At 40.0% G+C, this 25,215-nt stretch overlaps 1 pseudogene across 1 annotated transcript in view; it reads right to left on the reverse strand.

Annotated features, from left to right (window-relative positions):
• Positions 1–279: 279 nt before the first annotated feature.
• The window catches only part of LOC311100919 (trypsin-like), a 47,858-nt pseudogene continuing 22,922 nt past the window's right edge, over positions 280–25,215 (reverse strand). Inside the window, exons 3-5 of the transcript in view lie at positions 1,427–1,695; positions 1,077–1,223; positions 280–735 (exon numbers count right to left, since the gene is read on the reverse strand). The product of the transcript in view is annotated as a trypsin-like (transcript). The remainder of the gene's footprint in view (positions 736–1,076; positions 1,224–1,426; positions 1,696–25,215) is intronic.

A 25,215-nucleotide genomic window follows, 5' to 3' on the forward strand; every position in this document is an offset into this window, starting at 1 on the left:
CATTTCTCCAGCCCTATCCCTGAGCTGTTTACCAAAAAGTGTCAGGGTCACCGTTTGTTTGAATCCCATATTGCCCCTTAAATAAATAAGTAAATATATTTGAGGTTATCCATCTTCATAAAGAAATCAACACAATAGTAAGGCCCATTGAAAACAACTCACCCAGGAAAAAGGGGGATTGGATCTGGGGAAACTGAACATACAATAGCAGATAGTTCTTCCAGAGCACGCCAGCCATTACTTTAAAAGAGAAATCTCCCGAACTAATAGCACATGCACTCAGGCTGCCAATAAAACCTCGCCCTCGATTGGAACAAGGTAAGAATCATTTCTGTAAATGGTAAGAAACACCAGAATCAACAAGGTGCTCAGCATATAAAGGGAGCTGAACAAACTCTGTCCATTATCAAAGATGGAACCATATGGGTAAGGATAGTAGTAGGGGGAGGGGTAAGGGGAGGGGTAAGGGGAGGGGAAAGGGGAGGAGTCGACAGTAGTTGTTGAAGGGCCATCAGAACAACTGTAATTGCTGTCATCATCTACTCCACTTGAGGTAAAGTGGACAAAGACTGGCTTGTCGGTGCTGATCTTGGAGTCGATCCAGGACTGGTAAAGAGACACTTTGGTGTAGACCCCAGGGAGATTGGGCTGAGCGCAGCCATTACCCCAACTAACAATCCCAGACTGGACCCAGACGGAGTTCTGTTGAATCACCATTGGACCACCTGAGTCACCCTGAGAAGATAGAGTAAGGTAAGTATCACAAAGCAATTAAAAGAAGGCACGCTCTAGGAAATGGATTGGAACAGGGACCAGGTTTTTCAAAAGTTATCTGATCAGATTTTGGCAACCTGATAGCATTAAAAGCATAGAAATAGAATGAATGGAACAGGCGTATCATTGACTTGAAGGAGGACATAGAATGAATGGAACAGGCGTATCATTGACTTGAAGGAGGACGCCCATTGTAGTCATTCTATTTCTATGCTTTTAATGCTATCAGATTGCCAAAATCCGATCATATAACTTTTTTAAAACTGGGCCCTGTAGTACAACAAGGTGGGTTAGAACTTTACCTGACATGAGTCCTTGTCCCCCTACCAGAACACCAGCACAGAGCATGTCGTCTGTGATTGAGCCGACCCCAATGAGGCAGTTACACTCTCGGTTCCCCACAACTGGAACCTTCACTTCTTCCAGAGCCTGGGTGGATGGGAGGGGAACTGAAGGAAACAAAGGAAGACTAGTGATGGGAGATTACAAACGGGAGATAACTTTACGACTGTTTTCATCAGATTGTCCATTTCCATCGCAATAAGAAAAGGTTTTTCAGTGTGCACTTGCATTGTGGCCACTGGGGATACTGTTTCACATAAAACATAATCTCATCAACGTCTCCTACAATGGATCATGAATGTGTCCTCACCTCCTTCATTGGTGTTACCCCAGCCGGTCACCCAGCTATCAGTACCATTGTGGAAAACACTATCACTTGCTGCCAGACAGACGGGTCGGATGTAGTTTGTGAAGTTGACTGGTGAGGAGAGTCTGAGCAGAGCGATGTCGTTGTCATTTGTGCCACTGTTGTAAGCTGGATGTATAATGATCTCAGCCACAGTTCTGGACACTTCATTGGGGTTAATGCCCTCCAGGGTCTGTCGGCCAAGGCTAATGTTCCAACCGTTTGGGTTTGAGCTTTGTTGGAATGGAAAATGTAATAAAATGAAGACGGATCAAAGTGACGAAATATAAGATCAACATGGAAATAATGGACAGTTACATTTTGGAAAACGTATTTCAAGTAAGAGGAGTTGCACTCAGCTGCATCACAAATAATTGACATAATTATTTCTCCTGTACAACCTTTTATGTCTCCTGTATCTCACGCTAACTCAGTGGGCTGCCGACATCACCCACACCTTTTTGATGAGGGACCCACCACAGTCATGTCGGCCAGAGTATTGGAGACTAGTGTCAGAAACTCATGTTTAGCTTTGGGAAGGGTGATGGTTCTATGTGGAACCATACTGACCCAAAATGGTTCTTTGCAGTTCAGAAAAGGGTTCTTTCCTCTTTTAATGACAATTCAAATGTAGGGGCGGTGGCTCATTAGAATATTTTGGGGCGTGTTTTGCTGACAGATCTTTTTGTGAATCTGTGAGAGTGTCATTCCAGTTTATCTAATCTGTTGTGTTATACAATTACATGTTATACATGTGAGCTAAGGCCAGAAAACCACACGAAGAGGCAACCTGGCACTCAGGCCGGTCTTGTCATTTTGGGAGCATGTCAGCATTGGGCGGCTCGATACTGAGTTTCCTGAAGTCCCACACAGAGATGGAATTCTTGTCGGAGGCTCGGGCGAGTCAGAAAGAAGGGTGCGAGGTGCAAACCGACTGCGAAATACTAGTCAAGTACAGGAGAGAAAAATGCATGTTACGCGCCTGAAAACCCTGAGCAATCGACTGATAGTGAACTTGAAATTGATCCTGACAAAAGTGAGTACGATTCGTGGAGAAAATGGATCCATGCCTTTTGGCCGATCCATTTGTGGTATCAGGCTGGGTGAAGAAGGAGTTGTGTTCTGTCAATTCGGAGTATGCAGAGATGGATTTTTTTGTGTGTCTGCTGCTGCTCAAAGGGAGAGGGCCCTGTGCGTTTCAAGACTCGGGACCAAAGCACTGTCCTGCTTTTTTCCCCGGAGCAGAGCGCCGCTGAACGTAGTGATTACTGGGGTGGGGTTGAGTATTAAAGGTGTATCTATTGAAGTTGGGGACCCGTGGTGTCTGTGATGGACGCCATTTGGTGCGACGCAGACCCGGAGGCGAGCGCAAGACTGAGGAGACCCTATCTGTCCTTTTTTGAGTTTTGATGCAGATTGTGTGCCGATATATATGAAGTCATGCTAGGATATATATGTTGTCCCGTGAGAGCTTTTGTTCCGAACCTAATATGGTGTTTCAGGTGCCACGTTTAGGGTCAAGTTGCATTAGTATGTTGGAGGGAGATTCTGAGGTGTGAGAAGTGTGCAGGAGGACAAAGGAGTGTGTAATTTCGGTGGAAAAAGTGTTTCAATTGTGGGGGGGGTGGCCATTGTGGGGGGTGGCCATGTTGCTGGGGATCAGAAATGTCCTGTGTGAGTAAGACAGATTGAAGTTTCCAGGGTGAGAGCAGTGCAGAAAGTGTCATGTATTGAGGCAGTGATGGTGGGCAAAGGGTGAGGGAGGATCCCTGTGACTAGTAGGCCAGTACAGAGTGACCCAAACAGTTTGTGCTTTAGTAAGGTTGGCTTCTTGGCATTTATGGTCATTAATTGTACCACACAGATGCAGAGGAAATCCCAGAAGATTGAATTGGTAGTAGCAGCAGCAGAGAAGTTTTGGTGTATCAGAGATTTTAGTGTAAAAGAACTACAGGGGTTTTTGAGATAAAGGGTTCCAGCCTCCTAGGATCTGCTGGGGCCAGAGTAGTGGGAAGGGGTGAGTTGGGGATAGTGGTATAGACTGTATATAGCGTTAGATGGCAGTGCAATTTCCTTTTTTCCCAATTTCCCTTTTTCCTTTACTGTGAATAAATGTGCAATGCACTTTCCAAACTGTGAAAGGCAGCAATACGCAACAAAGCGTCTAGTCTGCTGGAAAGCCAGACAAAGAATAAGATTACATGTTATATACACTGAGTGTACAAAAAAATTAGGAACATCACGTGAATCCATGTGAAAGCTATCATTTCTTATTGATGTCACTTGTTAAATCCACTTCAATCAGTGTAGATGAAGGGGAGGAGACCAGTTAAAGAAGGATTTTTAAGCCTTGAGGCAATTGAGACAGGAATTGTGTACGTGTGCCATTCAGAGGGTGAATGGGCAAGACAAACGATTTAAGTGCCTTTGAATGGGTTATGGTAGTAGGTGCCAGGCACACCAGTTTGAGTGTGTCAAGAACTGCAACGCTGCTGGGTTTTTCATGCTAAACAGTTTTCCGTGTGTATCAAGAAAGGTCCACCACCCAAAGGACATCCAGCCAACTTGACACAACTGTGGGAAGCATTGTAGTCAAAATGGGCCAGCATCCCTGTGGAACGCTTTGGACACCTTGTAGAGTCCATGCCGCGATGAACTGAGGCTGTTCTGAGGGCAAAAGGGGGTGCAAATCAACATTAGGAAGGTGTTCCTAATGTTTTGTACACTCAGTGTATGACTGTGGCATCTTGTCAAAGACTTGCATATGGCTTTGTGTCATTTGAGAACTGTTGTGTAAATCAGTGGTTCTCATTTCTCTTCTTAGGGACCCCCAGCCATTCCAGAGCTAGCACACATTATTCATCTTGTCAATAAATACAATAATAAAACCTATGAAATTTTAACAATATAATATGGCTATCCAAATAAAGGAACCATGTATTTGGTTCTTTAAAAGGTTCTTTGTAGAACCTTTGAGATTGCACAATGTCCTTTATAGAATCGTTCTCCATGAAGGTTCTATAAAAAAAACATTAAAAAGGGTTCTACATAGCACCAAAAAGGGTTGTAACCATAGTGGAACCCTTTTTAGGTTCTATATAGAACCTTTTTTTAATGGTTCTTTATAGAACCTTAGGAAAGGGTTCTTTATAGCACCATAAAGGTTCCATTTAGAACCGTATGAGCATGGTTCTTTATAGAAGAATTGGGGGCACTATATAGAAACATTTGTTTTTCGTGTGTAGGACAGGTGAAACTTTTATTTAATAATAATTCAATAATTTCATATGCCCACCCCTTGCTGAGCTGAGGGATTAAAGGGAAGATTTTCCAAAATTTTTGTCCAATGTTAATTGTTTCCTTACCTCGAGAGTATGTGTCTTCAAATGTTAACACAAGCTCTATGGAAAGGCATGTGAAGTAAGCCATGCATGGAATGAGAACAACTATACAAATTGATGAAAACAGTTCTGTTCCAAAATAAGTCACAGAACTATTCAAGTCATATTACCGCAATAAATGTAATTGAAGTGTGAGCTATTTTAGGAAGTTTATATTTTTACCTGTCTAACATCAGCCTGCTTGCGCTGCGGTGGGAGGTGTGGCAATATCTGAGGTGTGTCCTTAAAAACAATTTCAGGCAGCGCGAGTGGGGATATTCAAGACCCACCAAAAGCAGCTCTTAGCAGTAACGTGGTTGGTGTTGGTTATAATTTGTTTCAGGAACATACACCCAAAATATTTCACCTTTATTACTTTACCAAATGTTCCGTTCCCCAGCTAGAAAACTAAGTAATGTCGCTGAAACAGAAGGGGGAACTAACAAAGAGTCACTGACAACAACAAAACGAACGAGGTGGGGTTATAGGAGGGGTTCTACTCATGGGGGTGTCCGCTGAAAGTTGACTAGCAACAACTGGAACCTAAAATACACCCACCATGAGTGTCCACTAAATTTGCCTAAGAAGAGGCAAACAAAAGAAAAACCCACACAAAACTTAAAGACAGGAAGCAAACCAAAAGGTGGAGCAAAACAAAATCACACAAAGGAATGTTTGTCTAGAAATCAAAATAGATAGAGCCAACTAAAGGTGTTGACCCTCCACATTTCTCAAGGCAACTTGAACACCGGGCCAGCCACTTTTAAATAGCACCCGGGACAGCACAGGTGAAACACCTTCCCACTAACGAGATGACAAACCAGCCCAGATGTAACACATACTGACTAACGTGGTATACTTGCTAAACTCCAACTGCAAAACATACTTTCCCTTAAGACAACAAATATATCCTATATTTCTGTTGGACAAGTTTGCTTACCAACAACAGAAAACAACTTCCATTGCACAACATAATCAACTTAAATGCGTTGCTACTTAAATGCGTTGCCTTCTCCAATATAAACATGGCGTCTCCTGGCTGTCAACAATTAAATACAAGAAAAAACAGCCACATAGTTTTTTTGTAAATATATATACTTTTCTATCATTTGTATATATAGTTGCCTAAAACTCAGAAGTTTTAAGAAACGGATGGACTAAAGTATGTTTCCATAACTCTCGTCCCCTTGGAATATGGCACAATCAAGACAAAACGGCAAAACGTGCAGTCAAAATAAATTGTGAGCCAGGGCAACACACTGGCAAAACACAAAACACAAAACTTATTGACTGCCCACCCTTGAGAGACAATCAGCCGCCAAGTTGTCCTTACCACGGACCACGGTCTGATTTCAAGGGGAAACTCCTGCAATATCCGTAGTAACCTTCCTCTTGTGATTTTCCTCAGTGGAATTTGTTTGATTGGGGCAGAGTCCACAAAGTCAATGTCATGCTCTAGTACATTTGTCTGGGTTGGCACATCTGAGAATAAACCCTGTTATTCTAAAAGAATGTCCAATTTTTACTCCGGAGACAAAAATACATTCCGTTTTTTCTAGAATATCTGAGTTACACAAGCGTCCAACCGGCACAGGGTGTATTAGACTTTCCTCAGACTCTTGTGGAAGACTATAGTCAACGGTGACAGTAGTGACCACAGGCAGAACGTCAGTACCGCCCAATCGTAGCAGGTGAGGTATGGTTTCAACATGTTGACATGACACAGCCAGGTTTTTCTCCTGCGCTCCGGTGTGGCGACGACGTAATCCAGATTACCAATTTTTTTTAAGGGCCTGAAAAGCGAGCCTGCAATGGTGACCCCAGAATGGGCAACAAAACCAGGACCTGGTCACCCACATCGAAGGTGTGGTTTCAGGCCTTCCGATCGCACCAAACGTTCATTTTAGTTTTCGCCTCCTCCAGATTCTCACAGGCAAACTCACAGGTGCGGAGCAATCTGTATCGAAAAGCTCTAACATGCTCCAACAGATTTGTTTTTGTTTTTAAGGTGTCGCCCTGCAACAACGTCTCTCTCAGCAAGCTCAACCTCTGACATGATCTCCAAACACGAGCTAATTCGGACTAAAACCGAGAGATTCCTGAACAACCTCCCGTGCTGCAAACAGCACGAAACCCCTTCAGCCCAGTCTGTCTCAAACCTTGAGACTCTGGGTGGGGCACAACAGGGACAATCGGTTAAACCCAAGTGGTGTTGCACTTGCTTGAAGACCTTTGACATGAAATTCGAATCTTGGTCCGACTGCACGACCTGCATTGAAAATAACTTCACGAGGGCCTTAACAACACTGTGAGCCGTGATCTTCCTCAGTGGCCTCAGGGAAAACAAGTGGCAGCACACAGTATGGTTAAGAGAAACTGGTTACCACTCTTGGCTTTGGGCAAAGGACCCAACACAATCCGCAGGAACCCTGCTGAAAGGTTTGTTAGAAGCAGGAATAGGCTCCTCTGGACGTATCTCAGCAAAAGATGGGAGAGGGAAAAAATCTTTACACTGTTCCACAATCACCTGCTTCCTAGACATCGAACTGTCAACTGTAGGGACCCTCTCTTCCTATCATAATTTGTGAACATCTAAATCAACATTTGAGCCATTTAAACAGTGTAGGTCCCTCCTATAGTTAGAGGGAGAAGGGCTATGTAAAGGGCTCCATTTTGTCATTCTGAGCAAATGCCATGCCGCTGATAACGTCCACACAAAAGGACTAATTTACTTATTTTAGGTTTATGAAGTGTATAAGTCGCATTCTTTATCATAGAGCTATGAAAGCTATGCATTTAGATCCGCCTGCACGAGACAAATTAAGCGATTGCTTTGCCATGTCTTTGCCGTGAAGGAGTCGGGCTGGGGAACTGTTTTTCTAAGGACCGCCCTTTTGGCGTGATATAAATCGATGTCATGATGCAGCCGACCACCAGAGGGAGGCAAATACAAATGTATTCGACAGAGGATCTTTACATGGTCGTAGGAAAGTCTGGATTCTGTATTCTGACTTGTAAAACAGTGGGAAATCAATAAAATAAGTCATGTAAACATATTGATATTTTCTTCAGTAATTTTGATATTTTCTTCAGTGCCAATTTCGGGGCACTGTCAGCTCAAGAGGTTTTAAACATGTTAAGATTCACAAGGCCGGGGTGCCAGACGATTACCAGGACACGTACGCAGAGCATGCGCTGACCAGCTGGCAGGTGTCTTCACTGACATTTTCAACTTCTCCCTGACCCAGTTTGTAATACCTACATGTTTCAAGCAGACCACCATAGTCACTGTTCCCAAGAACAACCAAAGTAAACTGTCTAAAAGAAAAAATTAACACAAACTATTAGAAAGATCAACGTACCAAAATAAACTACAAAATACTTATATTTTGAAATGTATTTAATTAAAATACCTGTATTTTGTATTTACAATTACAGAAATACCTTTGCAAGTAGCTGTCCCGAACAGCAACTTGCTGTGATATGTGGTTGTTTATCTACCTTCGTTGAGTGCACTGACTGTAAGTCACTTTGAATAAGAGTGTCTGCTAAATGACCTAAATGTAAATGTGTATATGAAAATGAACATACCGAAATGAACTACAAAGAACATTGTGTATTATTATTGTCCTTGTTTCAGGGTCATGACTAGATGGGATACAGCTGAACCTCATTCTGCTATGCTGCTGCGTAAATTCTCCTAAAGCTGCTACGAAAAGTCAATTTTGACAAAACCTGTATTCCTTCTAGACAAAACCTTGTTTTTGGGGGGGGGGGGGGCTCACTAGAATAATACTCAGCATGCTTTGCAATTGTACATTTTTACATACACATTTACATGTAGTTAATTTAGCAGACGCTCTTATACAATGCAGTATGAAAGGGGGAAACAAAATGTTGAACCGCCATAAAACAAATGTATAGAAAAGTATTTGGTATTATGAAAATACAAATTACAGCTCTCAAAAGTATCTTGTTACAAAATACATTGGAGTGTAGTTCAACCCAGTGTAATACAAATTACAAAAATACTCATTAGTAATTGAAATACATATTTCAAATACATGTAACAGAAATACTGCCCATCTCTGACTGTTAGTCTACACCTGTTGTTTATGAAGCATGTAACAAATAAAATCAGATTTTTGATTTGATTTGACTGGACCGTTGTCATCACAGTTCCATGATCTGTGAGGATTAGGCCAGATTTATAGGACTACTGTTCAACCTTTCTCCCCTTCCAATATTTCATGGATTGAACAACTCAATACGGCAACTTTCAGGATGAACCAAACCACTGTATTTTTTTGATTCACCCATATATTTAGTGCGTAAAGGCTCTCCAAACCAGTTTTCTATGAAGTAGGCAGATTCATAAACACTTTCCTGACCCTAAATCATCTACAAGATCAGAGTATCAACATGTGGGAGGACTCTTTCTGCGGTTGAATTAGATATATTCAGGAAGCCACACCCAAAAGAGCTCATTGCATACCTGCATAAGTTAAGTCTTAATACCAAATATTGAGAAGTGCTAAAACGCATAGAAATTGTGTAGATGTCCTTAGTCTGAATCGGCCCCTAAGCAGGTTAGCTGAGACAGTAAAGCCATTCCTTAATATTTTGTTCAATTGTAACTTTATTTAAAGACGGATGCTGTTTCCATTGCCAAGGAGAGTTTTCAGAATAAACAACCCCAACGTTTTTTCTGTGTCCTGTGCTGGGTATACTTTCGCCAGGCTACATATCAGTGGAGGCTCCTCAGAGGAGGAAGGGGAGAACCATCCTCCTCGGTGAATTTCATAAAAATAAAAATTGTAAAACATTGAAAAAGTTATCATTTTTAGATAAAACTATACTAAATATATTCACGTCAGCCAATAATTGATTCAAACACACTGTTTTGCAAAGAAGGTCTACAGCAGCCTCAACAGCACTCTGTAGGGTAACACCATGGTGTAGCCGGAGGACAGTTAGCTTCCGTCCTCCTCTTGGTACATTGACTTCAATACAAAACCTAGGAGGCTCTTGGTTCTCACCCCCTTCCATAGACTTACACAGTAATTATTACAACTTCCAGAGGGCGTCCTCCAACCTATCAGAGCTCTTGTAGCATGAACTGACATGTTGTCCACCCAATCAAAGGATCAGAGAATGAATCTAGTACTGAAAGCATAAGCTACAGGTAGCTAGCACTGCAGTGCATAACATGTGGTGAGTAGTTGACTCAGAGCGAGAGAAAGACAATAGTTGAACAGTTTTCAACAAATTAATTTATTCAAAAATGAAGAAGCAAAAAAGAGAGAGAGAGAGTGAGAGAGAGAGATTGCTTCCTTTTTTCTCACATTCAGTTTCACTTACTCAGCTAGCAAGTGCAGCTGGCTAGTTTAGTTACTCAAAATCTCGGCTCAAACAGAGGGACGCTATGTTAGCTAGCTGGCTATGACAATCCAACACAACACTGGAACTCTTCCAAGTCAAGGTAAGCTTTTGGTTTTACTAATTTATTGCCACCGGGGCCCGCCAGTCTAACTGCTTACTCTCTATACACTGTAACGTTACTGCATGATTGTAGCGGGTTTACTAACGCATTAGTTCTATTACCTATGTTGACTAGGACGTTACTTTAGCTAATATGGGGACAACGATGTGGGCTGGGTGTAGCGGTTATGATATGGTTTGGCTTGGAAATGTTTTTTCGCCTGGTCACATACAGCTGATGTGTTGTTCATTGAAGTCCACAAACGAAGGGAAAGGTGAGAGGAGGAGAGTGCATAGAGGCGAGAAGGAATTCAACGTGGCTGCTATGAAAATGAACTCTGTTTATGCGTGATCAGGGGTGTATTCATTCCGCCGATTCTGTTGAAAAATGTTTCTTAAATGGAAGCAAACGAAACGGCGATAAAAATCTTGTTTGCAACTGTTGGTATTGAATGTGTCACTGTCTGTTCATGTGTCACTGTCTGTCATCTCAAATGTTTCTCTCGACCTGTGTGCATCTACGTTGTATCGTATATGAAGATTATGTCTTTGTTAAATGTTTTTCATGAAGAAATGGAATGTTGTTTATGTTAGTATATGTTTTAGTGTAACGTCACATACCACAGACCGGAAGTGTGTTGTAGACAGGGGAGACTGGGGATTGGCCAGAAGAGGGAGCATCATTGTTATAAATAGGGGGGAAAACGAAGAAGAAAGTCAGAACGAGCAGCCATTCTGAGGCGTCACTCTCCGGGTGTCATGTCACCTGTAACTTATGCTGTAACCTCGTGATTTTAATAAAAGCCTCTAACACGATGCAGCATAAACGGACTCTTTGTTGACAGCAATAACTGGCCACCACTCATCCGATACGACATAATGGCGCCCAACGTGGGGCTGGTCTGCGCCTCTTCTTTGTTTCAGTCAACCGCCAAGCTAACTCGCTTTGAAGCATGGCCAAACAAGGGTGAGTTTTTCTTACCGCTTCGGAGTTTGTTAGATTGGATACGACTTGTGTACACTGGAGAGATGTACCATTACGACCTTGCCTCGGGTGGCGTTATTGCTGTTGACTAGAGTCTGTTAAAATATATTCCATTGGTAACGGCAGGCAATGGGAAATTTAGAGCATTAAACGGTAGGATTTAAGTATTGAAAGTGTACAATTAAGGTAGATATGCGCATTCATCTTTAGGGCACTGTACCGCTTTAAGACCTCCAGGGGGGGCCATTTTAGATGTTGGGCCGGCAAATCCGTTTGAACGATAGAATGGGCAGACGGTGGTTTTTTTTAAAAGGAAAACTCTGATTAATGAGGTTTATCTGATTGTGATTATGATTCGACTTTCGTCCGACGGGATGTCTGATTGGGTCTGATTTCTCGGTGTAATGGTCATTAAGTCACGGTAGCAAAAAACGGTAGGATAAATATGTTTAAAGGGAATAAGGGCAGTGCAGGGTATGTCTTTGTGTAGTAGGCCGCAGTTAGCTTAAGGCTAATTCTAAATGCTTGATTATATGTTTCAGGCCACGTGGTACATCGTGGCTAAGGCTAATGCTGAATGCTAAATGTGTTTTGTGTCACAGTGTATCTAAGGCTAATGCTAAATGTGTTTTGTGTCACAGTGTACCTAAGGCTAAGGCTAAGGCTAATGCTAAATGCTAATTGTGTTGCGTGCTACATGCTAACATATCCTTAGAGACCCCATTGCGATGGATTAAAGTCTCTTAAACTTGTCTCTGTGTGTAAGTCAGGTTATATGTTTTGTGAGCTCTGTTATGTGTAATTGTGTGAGTATAAGGTATAAAATAGTGAAGCTGTAGCGTAATGCTATCGTTCTATGGTGAAAAAGCATGGGGTTAAATGGAGGTGCGCATGTGCATGATTTTACGGCGCTAAAACTACGACATGCGGTTGTGCTAAGCCTACAAAACACTGCATTATGGGTAAAGGTCATAGGTCCCATCTGGGGGCTGCAGGGGGAGACAGAGAAATGGACACAGACAAAGAGGAGAGATTTTAACACGAGTATTCTAGTTTAAACTGCGGTTGGTTAAAGATGAAACTTGTTTTGTGACCTATTGAATTTATAAATTAAATATATGTTGACGGAGTATAATGAATTAAATTAAATGACGGATTAAAATAAAATAAAAATGTTTTTGAGCGATCTATTTAGTTCTGAGGTTAGTCTTAGAGTGAATAATGGGTGAACGAAGGAATATTGAATATGGTTGAAATAACTCAGTGATTGCATTAACTACTAAAATGTGATTCTGTGTCTCTGTTTTTCTGTCATCTGAGAGGAGCAATACGATACGACAGGAGAGAGGAGGGGCTAACGTGTGACTGACGTGCGTCACGTGACAAGGTGTGACGAGGCAGAGGATCAGATATCAGGCTAGTTCACAAAATCATCCTAACAAAATATGTGATGTTATGACAATTTTACATAGGCTTGGCAAATGATTCATTAAAAATTGCATTTTGGAGGCTCTGTATCACTGGGGTTTGATGGGAGTTGTGTTGGGAATCAAGGACTGACATTATTCTGTAAATTTAAGATAATTAGGTGCCTATAGAGCAAGGTTTTTTTTTTTTTTTTTTGGAGTTGTTAGTTTTATATTAATAATTAGAGGGGGGAAGCCATAGGCTATACAGTCTAAAATAAGATAATTCATAATAAAGGAATATAAAAGGGTTGATATAGGGGAAAAAATAGTAATCCTTTAACTAAAGTAGTGTTAGAAAAACTAATGGCAGAAGTTAGTACACCTTTCTCACATACGGATTCAGCAAAAAGTACAGCTTAGGGATGTTTATCCTCAGCTTCCAGTGATCATCCAGGAGGGTGATTGTTGCATCAGAGATGAAGACGAATAATAGATAGAGGACAAGCAGAAACGACGATGAAGATGAATCAAAACTCCAGAAGGAAGAAAATGTGATGTCTGGAAGAAAAGAGGGAGGTTAAGGAGGATGGAACTTAAAGAAGATGAGGATGATGAAGATGAGTGATGATGAAGAGGTCATGGGTGGAGATGACTCTGTGATCAGAAGGAAGTTGGCAAGAGAGGAAAGAAGAAGGATACTAGAGATTTGATCTCTGATGGAAGTTGAAGGAAGAAGGATACACGAGATTTGATCTCTGATGAAAGCAAAGATGAAGAAAGCGATGAAGATTTGGAGATTAAAGGTGCTTTATGTTCAAGAGGATTTTGTCCTACAAGGACTGGCACAGAAGAAATAGAAGGAGATATAGACCGATGTTTATCATGCCTGGATAAAGCAAATAGTTTAGAAGAAGTAACACAGCTGAAGATACAGAAGAGGAGAAACTGCTGAGAGGATCCCAAGAATTGGAGAAGAAGAAAGAACAGGACGAAGAAACTCTGAGAACTCAATCATACAACGGGTGGAGAAGAGAAGCTTTGGTTATGTAGAATCAGAATGAACCAAATCAACAATCACTGTTACAGCTTCAACTGAACAATATCAAATGCAATTGTACCAGCCAAGGGGGGTACCAGATGTTCCATATCCACAGCCAGTTTCTGGACAGACACAGAATTGGAGAGGAAGAGGACGAGAAGAAATAGAAGGAGGAGGAAGATTTCAGCTACACTTCCAGCAACTTTCAGAAGACTGTTATAATTGTGGACAGATTGGGTACTTTACCTGTGATGAAAATGCGTCAGGAGGAAACAACAGAGGAAGATAAAGGAGCAAGTGAAGATCACCTGTTAGTGCCTAGAAGATCCGGAAGGGGGGTATCAGCTGAGAGCATCGATTGGAGAAGAAGAGAAAATAGCTAACAATTGAAGTAAAAACAACCGACCATTAGAAGTGATGGTGAATAGTGGAAAAACTTATCTGTGTTCAGCCTAAAGAGGTTAAACATATCACTATGTAAAATTAACTAATTAGGATAGGGATTTGAGGTAGTAAAACAGTTAATTACTCTTAAGATACTAATATTAGAAGATACTGTTATTGCAGTATTGGAAAGAGATGCATTGTTTATTCTGGGTTACATTCTTACACTAAGGGATTTCAGGCTAGGCTAAAAGGTGTTTCGTTTGCCAAGTCTGTGTGTAATGAGTCAGAAGCAGGTGGGGAACTTTCCCAATCACATATTCTAAAAATTTGGTGGTAAAGGGATGTTGTGAATAAATCAGTGGAAAAAGTTTAAAGGTTAGGAGGAAAACATTAGATTAAAATAAGTTAGGAGAACTAGGTTGAAGGAACTCTAAGACAGTAAGCTAAGTTTCAAAGTTAGTAGTAAGAGAGAGAGAACAATGGTGAATGACACTTTAGAGTAGGAAGATCAAGGTAATTATAGGTGTATTTTTTATAATCAAAAGTTTGAAAGTCAGGGATTAGAGAAAGGACTGAGATTTGGGGAAAAAGTGACACTAGTGGTGATAGATGGAAGTACAAGCAAAGACAACTTTTCTTTGGGGAAAACTAGAAGTAACTAAGGACATTGACACTTCAGTCTATTAAAACAACAGTGAGAAGCAATTTAACTCTTTCAACATTGATAGTTATTAAAGCCATAAATATATCGCATTTGATTATAAGGGAACCAATAGCTCCAGTGCCAATTTTAGGGTTAGGATGGGGACGTTTCTCCCACATGGAGAGATAATTATGGAGAAGAAGTATACTTATCTAGTGCAAGCATTAGAATTTGTTCTGGTTAAGAATTATTGGTTAAAAGGCTATGTAATTCATAAAGTAACGCTTATGATGGAAGATTTGAAATCTGTTGAAGTTTCACAGTCATTGAGGGAGTTCAGGAGGAGTAGGTTACAGTAGTCACTCCAACAGTGAATAATACACATAGGATATCGGTAGCTTTGCCACTAGAAATAATTAAGGTTAATACATCAACTACTTTAATGGTAACTTTGGAAGGGATTAATGATACGATGGCAATAAGCAAATGTAGGAAGTATGACACCGACAACTTTTCTGAAATTAAAGGGGGTAGCAAGACGAATAGGGTTAAAATAGGAGAACAGATAGTAGTAGAGAGAATATAGATTTATCATGGAGGACAGGATGAGGTCTTTGATTTTAATGACAGACAAGGAGAGGTATCTGATCAGTACCGCTCGTTAGGGAAGAGAGAAACTATATGCATGTGGTTTGATTCTTCTGTTGTGAAAATTAGAGATAGATGGCAGGTAGGAATCTTTGGTTCCAGCAGCTCATTCTGTAAGATCAGTGAGGAATCTTGAGGGTCCATGTCTGGTTAGAATTCCAGTCAAACATGTTAGAGACGGTCGTTCGACCTCTATCAAGTATGTGTCAATTTTATGCTTTGTCATGACTGTGGTATCAGCAACAATCAGTAACAGATAAAATAATGTCGTTGTCAAAACATTTGTTTAAGTCTAGGGTTAGGTGTTATTGGATTAAGTGAATTAACTTGTGTGAATTTGTTAGATGGAAAGTAAAATCAGGTAACAAGCAAACCCTGAAGCATTTGAGGTGTAACCATGGAGGGCTAAAAGTTGTTTGTTCTAATAAAACATATGAGGTAAGGGGTATGTTTATGGGAATATCAGATTGTGATGATTATAGGATGACTTTGGATAAGCATGAACATAAGGTTAGAGATGACAAATATAATGTAATTTTTATGTACCAGTTAGTAGGAACAGCAGGACTTTGATGGTTAAAAGATTAGCTTTTGCCTGACAATGTGACTATGGGGAATTTTAGAGATATTTGGAGGGTTTGTGGTGATAAAGCATATATATTCTTACACTATGGATAGACAGGATGTTGTTACATGTCAACGTTGAAGCTTCCATATGAGGTTTTTACCATTATAAGAGGGATAGCACCGGACACAGCTAAATCTAGGGTTAAAAGGGTGACATGGCTACATGTCATAGTCTTCAAGCCTATCATTGAAGGATAAATCTAAGGGAGAAGGGGGGACTTTTTCCATGGTATGGTGTAACATTTGGAAAGATCCTATTGATAATATTAGGTATACTTTGAGTCCAGATAGTTCGATAATGTCACGAGTGTTATATATGCATTTAAGAATATAAGGGATGTGTTTGGGAGATCTGAGAAGATTTGGTTGCAAGATCAGGTAGGCCAGTAGGGGCAGTGATGGGTTACATTTAATGGCAACTTTGATAACACTGTGTGATGTTTGTAATTTGTTACTGATCTTTGAGAAAGCTATGATATTGAGATAGGTTGGAGAGTGAGGCCTGGAGACAACACTCAGATGCCGGTGTTGACTGTTCCTGATCTGGATAAAGATGGACAAGTGGAACTGATGGATAAATATCATTTTTGATTATTTGATCATTTTTCAATTTTTTTTTCAATATTGGGGTGATGTTGGTATGATTTATGAATCAAAGGGGGGAATGGGTTTATGTGATTCATGCATCATTTATATATCATTTTTATATTCTTAGTGATATTGATGTTCAATTTGAAAGTGTTTGTTTTGCAAAAGATACTGTTTGGTTTTTTCTTTTCTTCCAGAAGCATTTGGGGGAACATGTGGAGATTCAAATACTCAAAACAGGGACAATATGAAGGGACAATATGACTGGAGGAGATGAAACAAGGAGGGTGTGGCCGATTCCATCATCAACAGTCCATTGGAAGAGGAGACTACAGGGAGATGAAGTGTAGTGGACTACATTCCAGTGTCTGCAATGAAATATAGACATGTGTAATACATAATTGTGTCATATTCTTAGGGATTAATTTTTGTAGAATGATGTTTGATGTTATTGAATACATGTGAGGATCTTAGATGTTTTTGTTTATTTCGGTGATGCTTAGGGACAGAGAAAATTTAGGCAGGGAGAGGTTCACTGTACGGTCCAATGGGTTGACCAGCCTTACAAGTGGATGTTTTTGGATAGGATTTTGTTTGCAGGGGCTTACATGTGTATTTAATTGCATCATACTTTCAAATGCATTTACATGGTTTATGAGGTTATCTGGAGTACCAAAGGTGGTTGCCTGGGGCAGAGGGACCGTGAGAGAATTTTACTGTCTTGATTGATGGATGGAAGGTTGCCGGACAGTTTTTCGCTCTTACACTCCATAGAGATTTGTTCATATTTCATAGTAATGTATTTACACTTCATAAAGATAGTAATGTATTCACACTTCATAAACAGTTATTCATATTTCATAGAAGGGTATTTACACTCTAGAGGAGAATGTTTTTGGTTTAATGTTAAACCTACTCAATAAGATAAATTGTTACTAGTCATAATCCTATTCTGTTTGTTTTCGAGACGTTTAGTTCGTCTCGAAGGGGGGAATATCGTATATGAAGATTATGTCTTTGTTAAATGTTTTTCATGAAGAAATGGAATGTTGTTTATGTTAGTATATGTTTTAGTGTAACGTCACATACCACAGACCGGAAGTGTGTTGTAGACAGGGGAGACTGGGGATTGGCCAGAAGAGGGAGCATCATTGTTATAAATAGGGGGGAAAACGAAGAAGAAAGTCAGAACGAGCAGCCATTCTGAGGCGTCACTCTCCGGGTGTCATGTCACCTGTAACTTATGCTGTAACCTCGTGATTTTAATAAAAGCCTCTAACACGATGCAGCATAAACGGAATCTTTGTTGACAGCAATAACTGGCCACCACTCATCCGATACGACAGTTGTAAACTTTCATTCATAGGCTAGGTTGTAGCAACCTCCTGATGGGTATAGGGAAAATGTTAGTATCATGTAGTAGCCTAAACCTATCGATGTTACATTGCACTGGGTGAATGGAATATGAATGACAGTCATCCAACATGCTGTAATAGAAATAAGGCCATGCTCATTAATAAAAAAATAATCCTCCCTCATCATAAACGGCACTGATACATATATAACATACTATATGATTAAGATCAGAGATGGTTACAATTCAGAGAGTTAGAGAGAATTGAGAAGTGGATTGAAATCAGTTATTGGACGTAATGTAAACTCACCAGTGGCTGTTGAAGGGCCAACCGTTGAAGTGTTGTCTACAAGGGTAACTTTAGCAGTGGCTGGAGAGAATAGACAGAGAGGTTGAAAACCAAGCACAAGCACCGTTTGATTTAAAAGTTATTTTGTGACATTTTAAGAGTAATGTGTTGCGTTGTACCATGCTGCAACCACTGGTTGATTTAAATTATTTCGGGACATTTTGATAGTAATTATCAACCAGACAGAAACAATGACAGCCACATAATAATATTTGTTCTCATACAAAATGTGGTTTGAGCTTTTAGATTTTGCTAGTTGTTTGAATGAGGAAGTGCTAATCACCCCCAAAACCACTCTGCTCGTGATCCACTCGAAATTCATCACCTAGCCAGGAGGGTAAACTAGGGCTGACCCCAAAGATTTGATTTGTTTAACCCTGACTTGATTCACTTGTTGCTGATTCTAGTATTTGCTAAATAATGTTTTAGCAAAGAGCCCAAGCCATTGGCACAACTCAACATTACAAAGAGTGACAAGAAAGCCCAAAACATGTCTGCTGCAGAGGAGCAAGACAAAGCCATGAGAGCTTGATCAGTCATAGGATTGACTTTTGTAACTAACATGCACTCTAAATATACACTGAATCTGGTCCTTTAAACTGGAACTGGCAGGCTACCTAGTGCTCAACTAAAAGCATTTTGGCTCACCATCTATAAGTCGTCTGACTAGCGCTAGCTAATGTTAGCAATCATGGCTACTTAAGCCATACACATTGTATTTACTGTTTAATTGGATGCCCCGCTTAACATTTCTCCCAAAATGAAAAAAAAAAAGACAATACTTCTAGAGTGATTCAAAAACGTTTGACATCATCTAGGGTGCATCATGTGATTTTAATAAACAACAAGTAGGCTAAGATGTGCTAATTTACCAAATTAAACAATGCATGGAATGTGTGTAGAGAAACTAGACTAAAAATCAGTGAAAACAGTTGAGTTCCAAAATCTTTAATTCTAAGTCACAGATCATCTCGAGTGATATTGTCTCAATATAAATTTAATTTAAGTGTGCAAGTTATTTGAGGACATTAATAAGCCAAATTCTCAAACTTGCATTCCGTTCCATTCTTTCTGTAGAATAAGGAAGTAAATTGATTTATCTGTGTGTTTATTCACTACTAAGTGATCTGATCTCTGCTTGTTTCGTGTTATCTATAAGTATCACATGATGGTTTCAGTCTTCTATAATTCAGTCAGAGTTGAAAAGTGGATTTAAATCAGTTATTGGATGCAATGTAAACTCACCAGAAACAACAGTGGTCACCATTGTTATACCTTTTGAAACAACAGGGCGGAATCAAGGTCAGCCAAATGAAATTCACATGTAAAATAGTAGGTCAATCATCATCATCATACAAAGTGGATTAAGTACTTACTCATTATTGGGGATTTATCATTCTCCTAAATTGATGGGATGACTAACTTAGAAAGAATGCATTCTTGACTGGGCTAATGTAGGCTGTGACACCTGGCAAGGCTGTGATTGATGTGAAGAGCTGTTTTAGGGGGTAAAATGAGATAAGGATGTGTCGTCAAATGCTAGACTATACTGGTTCTTTGTGATCTGTGAGCCTTCCTTGGACGTAGGAATGATGTCTAAGGGAGCTGGCTCTTCTCACTATGATAGGTTGTTATGATAATCTTGTGCCTGGCTGAAGTGTGCAACAAATGGCGCCGAGGAGATGAGACCAACCCCTGAATCAATGGATTGGCTGAGTAAGTTTAAACCACACTCAGTCCTCTACTCTAATTGGTCAGCAGAGAAGTGGGAAACTTTCTCTGTCAGAGTATTTGGGTATTGTTTCTAAAACAATGTAGTTAGTTCTCTGAAGCGCCCTGTGAGGTATTTCAGAGAGCCCGTATATACGAAACATCATATTTACCATTGAAGGTTTTTGCATTAATTAAAATAACTAGTATATCTTAGAAGTCGTGTTGACCTCTTTTGTTCCTAATACCAGATTTGAATTGACGCGACTTTGACAATTGGTGACCCCGACGCGGTCTGGTAGAAGGGACTTCGCTGGGTAATGTCCGGCACATTTGGTCACCTCTTTCATCGAACCGTATGTTTCACAAACTGCCCGGGCTTCTAAAAAGGTAAGCAGATACCTATTGTTAAATAACTGAAGATCTGCACATTGGCTTTATCCAAATTAATTTTGTGAAACAACTGTCTGATGTAAGTGAACTAAATTATGAAACTATTATGAGTAGATAAGCACAATATTGTGACATGCAAACCTTTGCTAAATGTGATGTTTAAAACCATGGTACCAGAGAGTGTTGGTTCCACCGGCAAGGTCCGTTAAGATACGGCTAGGTTCAGGAGACAATACTGACATCTACCGGCAAGGTCCGTGATTGCGACAATACGGCTAAGGTTCGGAAGATATAGGGAATAATTGGTTTAAGTAATTGCTATCGGCAAGGTTCGTAACTACGACAGTACGACTAAGGTTCGAAGGATTATACCGGCAAGGTCCGTAACTGAGATACGGCTAGGTTCGGGAAATTTTAGATAAATACTAGCGACTGGCAAGGTCCATAACTTCGAGGATATGGCTAGGTTCAGCTGAGTATTTTTTTAAAGATAGTAGAAGAGGCTGTGTGCCCAAATAGATTGTGTGTGGAATATAAGTGTGTCATTTATGACTGAGTGACATGGGTGTCATTTATGACTGTGTGACATGGGTGTCATTTATGACTGTGTGACATATTTGACTGTATGATAGGATTATGACTGTGTATTGTGAGTGAGGGCGATAACTGTGTACTATTTTTGCTGTGTGATAACTGTATACTACGCTTAACTGTGTACCATTTTTGGCTGTGAATACAAAGAATATTTTAAAACAGTAAATAATGAGAATTACAAATAGGAAATAAGGTTTAAATTGTGCAAACGTTAACAAAAGACACCCATAGGAGGTACTATAAAAAGTTAGACAGTGCGAGTGTTGTCGTATGCATGAAAGTGTGAATGATAAACCTGTATACCTTGATAGAAAACAAATTGGGAATCAAAAGACGTTTGTGGCTGTTCAAACTGTATAATTTGGGAATAAATGTTGGATTTGTGGTTACTTAAACCATATAACCCGTTAAAAACAATTGGGAACATAAAACTAAAGTGATGAATGAGTGTGACTGAACTAGAACGTTTGAATTGATATATTTGAAATATAACATTTGGTGTTTGACATAGCATAATACTGCTTTTGAATAGTTGTGTCGAAGCAATTTGGTTTAGTATTTGATTTGACGTTTGATGTTTGACCGTGCAAAATACTGGTTAAACAATTAGACCGAAATAATTCGGTTTATAAACGTGCACCAACTTTAACTAATTAGGTGGGAATTATTTGATTTAAATAAATGGACTGGAGTGCTTTGAGTAACGGCGGAATATTGGAGGCGCGCTGGGATGAGAAACAGCTCCTCACAGCTCCTCAAAAAGCCTGTTCCCCCTGGACAAAAAAGGTAGAGTTGCGAGGGGAGGGGCTGGAGAGAGCGAAAGTGTGGCTTTTGGAGCCAGAAAAGACTGGCAGTTGGCTGGGAACGCATGTGGGTATCTGACGAGAGAATGTTCTAAACTTGCTCACCGAGCGTAGATGTGCGTCATGGGTGAGAAAGTAGAGAATATTTACATTTGCGTTTTTGGTAATTTGGCAGACGCTCTTGTCCAGAGCGATTTATGGGAGCAATTGGGGTTGAGTGCCTTGCTCGAGGGCACATCGGCAGATTTTTCGCCTGGTCGGCTCGGGGATTGGAACCGGCGACCTCTCGGTTGTTGGCGCGGCGCTATTGGTAACTAAACTGCCAGCCGCCCCATATGAGTTTAAGATTGTGCCGTTGTTGGATAATGTGATGGTGGAATAAACTAAGTAAATGTTGTTTTAGACGTAATGTATAATATAGTACAAAACAAATAGAGGGTTAAATTGAACTAATTATCATGGTAGAGCTAACGTAGTACAGTGAGGGAACTTCATTTTGTGTCAGAGGGTAAGATGAGATCATTAATGGTACTATTGGTGGAAATCTATTTATCATTTCAAGGCATGGAGTAACAATCTGCATTTATGAGTGTAAAATTCCACGGCTGATGTGTTGATTGAATGGGTACGATGAGTATTTGGTTTGGTAATGTTGAATGGACTATTTGTAGCGTGTATAGGGGTTAAATAGAAAAACTAACCTATTCAATAGGGAATCAAAGGGAGAGAGAGTTTTTTGCTGAGGTGAAAGCTACTGCGAATTTCATTTGGTGACGTCACTTGCTCTATGAACTGGGAGTAGTTACTTTGAGAGCATCGCAGATGGTGTGGAGTGACTGGCGATGTCCCTGGTTCGAACACAGGTAGGGACAGTAGACAAAGCTTTCGCAGTGGGGCTATATACCTAGATTACTATGTGGATTGAGAAATGTGAAAGGTTGAATTAGATAGCTTAAATAGAAGTATTCTAGAAAAGTCTATGAAAATATGTTATAAGGTTACCATGCGCTCTCCCCGAAGGAGCAAGGGGAGGGTGAGAGACAGTATAGTTCAGATGGTAGGAATGTCATTAAGCGTATGCTGACCAACGATAGCAAGTATTTGTTTTATTAATTAGGGCCTAATCAGAGAGAACAGTTAAATAAATTGAATAGCGAACTGAAATGGGTTAGCGGGGAAATACAAGATAGATGGACCATTTTAAAACGATAATATATTTTGGTTAGGATGCAAGTATGCATTGGCTGTTGTGCTGGGGAATAGCGCCAGCCTGTGGTGGGTTATGGATTTGTTACATAAACTTATATTTTAAATTAAAGTGATGGAATAGGCTACAATTATAACATTATCAGAAAAAATACACAATTTAATGTGAAATAGTTATTACAATTATTATTGATAGTTATTACAGTTATTGTCATTGATCCAGTAATGATATAAGGATAGTAGAGGAAGGCAGGGGATTTAATCTCATTTAGGGAAGTTATATTAGGAAGAAAATACCATTAAATGAGGGAACATTTGATGTAACCGTGATTGTATTGGCTAATAACTCAAATATGACATTTACAGGGGAGACAGGAACAATAGAAGGGGAGACAGATTTTCCTAGGGCGTTGAACAAATAATTGATAAATGGATCATTTGAGATGAGATCACATGTAGCAGAGTTAGGGTAATCAATTAAATAATCATTGTATACTCGAGGAATTTTGAGTGGTTTAATGAATTAGATATGAGGAATTAGAATGATACAAACAATTATTGATGGGTTAAGACTGGGAATATCTATCATGTTTTGTGTATACTACCATCTTTAGATTATAACTAGGAGAAAGAGATTAGCTCATCTCAGTTAGGCAATATTTAGGTCATAAAAGTGAGCTATCAAATTGAGTGAGGCCTGGCTATTTGTGATTGTTGTTTTTTCAAATTGGGTTAAAATGGGTTCACAGAGCCAGAGGCTGTACAGAGAAAGGTGGAGCCCCCATGTTGCCCTAGTGAAAGAACATTCAGAGGAATGGTTATCACTAGGTAAATGGATAAAATAGGGGGAAAACATTACTGATTAGCAGAATACACCAAATGGGGATCAGTATGGCCACTCCACTGGGAGATATAGAATAAAGTTAAATTGGAGAGCAAAAAACCCAGCCCATTGTCCATCTGGAGATAAGTTTTAACGGATGACAGGAAGAGATTTTCTTAACTCAGGAACAGGAGGCTGAGTTAGCAGCAATTCCGTTCAAATTATGGTCACAAGGACAATAGATGTAGGACTAATTAAGGGGGAAGCTCCAGTACAAGTGATTCCTCGATCCGATAATAGACCATAACAAAAGCAATACCTTATGAAACCAGAAGCAATAAAAGGGATAACACCTACATTTGAGCATTTACTTAAGGGAGGGGTGATAATTCCTGGAGATGAGGTAAACTGCAACTCTCCAGTATTTCCTGTTAGAAAGGAGACACCTAGCGCCGACTGGAGGATGGTCATGAACTTACAGTTAGTTTAATAGAAATATCATTCCCAGAGTTCCATGTGTACCAGATCCACATACATTGCTGAACCAATTGAAACCAGAGAACTCCTATTTACAGTGATAGATTTAGCTAATGCTTTCTTTAGTATCCAAGTTCATCCGGATAGTCAGGGGTGGTTTGGCTTTACTTTTCAGGGAAGGAAATGGACTTAGGCTAGGATGCCTCAAGGCTACTCGGAAAGTCTTACAATCTTAGCCCAGGCTATAACTAAGAATTTGGGAAAGTTTGAACATAGGGAAGGAAGCAAATGTTAGTTTATGTAGATGTTATTCTATTGGCTAATCCCACTCAGGAGGGATGTAAGAGGGATACAATCCAATTGTTAACCTTCCTGGCAGAACAGGGACACAAAGTGAGCAAAAAGAAACTTCAACTTTGGTAGAGCGAGGTCATTTACCTAGGACACACTATAACACAGGAGGGGCGAATGTTAAACTCATCCAGGAAAACTGCTATATTTGAAGCGCCAAAACCATTAAAACAAAAAACAAATGATGAGCTTTTTGGTAATGATAAAGTGCTGTAAAGTTTGGATACTCCATTATGTACTGCATACGGGTAAATTAAGTGATCTTATCTATGGGAAGGCAATGGTAGCCCATGGTAAAGTAATTTGGAACTCTAAGGAGGCATACATACATCAGGGATGTTATCCAAATGGTAGAGAGTAACGAGGGATATGACATTGGTAGTGATTTAAAGATGATGAGGTTTTTTGGTGGGCTATTAGATATAACTGGGTTAATCATGAACATAGAGATTTTTATTCTTTGTTGCTAGACAGAAGACTTAGGTGACCTAAAAAATAGACTTGTC

This window comes from Coregonus lavaretus, assembly GCF_964263955.1.
Source record: "Coregonus lavaretus genome assembly, chromosome: 25".
NCBI classification, from domain to species: Eukaryota; Metazoa; Chordata; class Actinopteri; order Salmoniformes; family Salmonidae; genus Coregonus; species Coregonus lavaretus.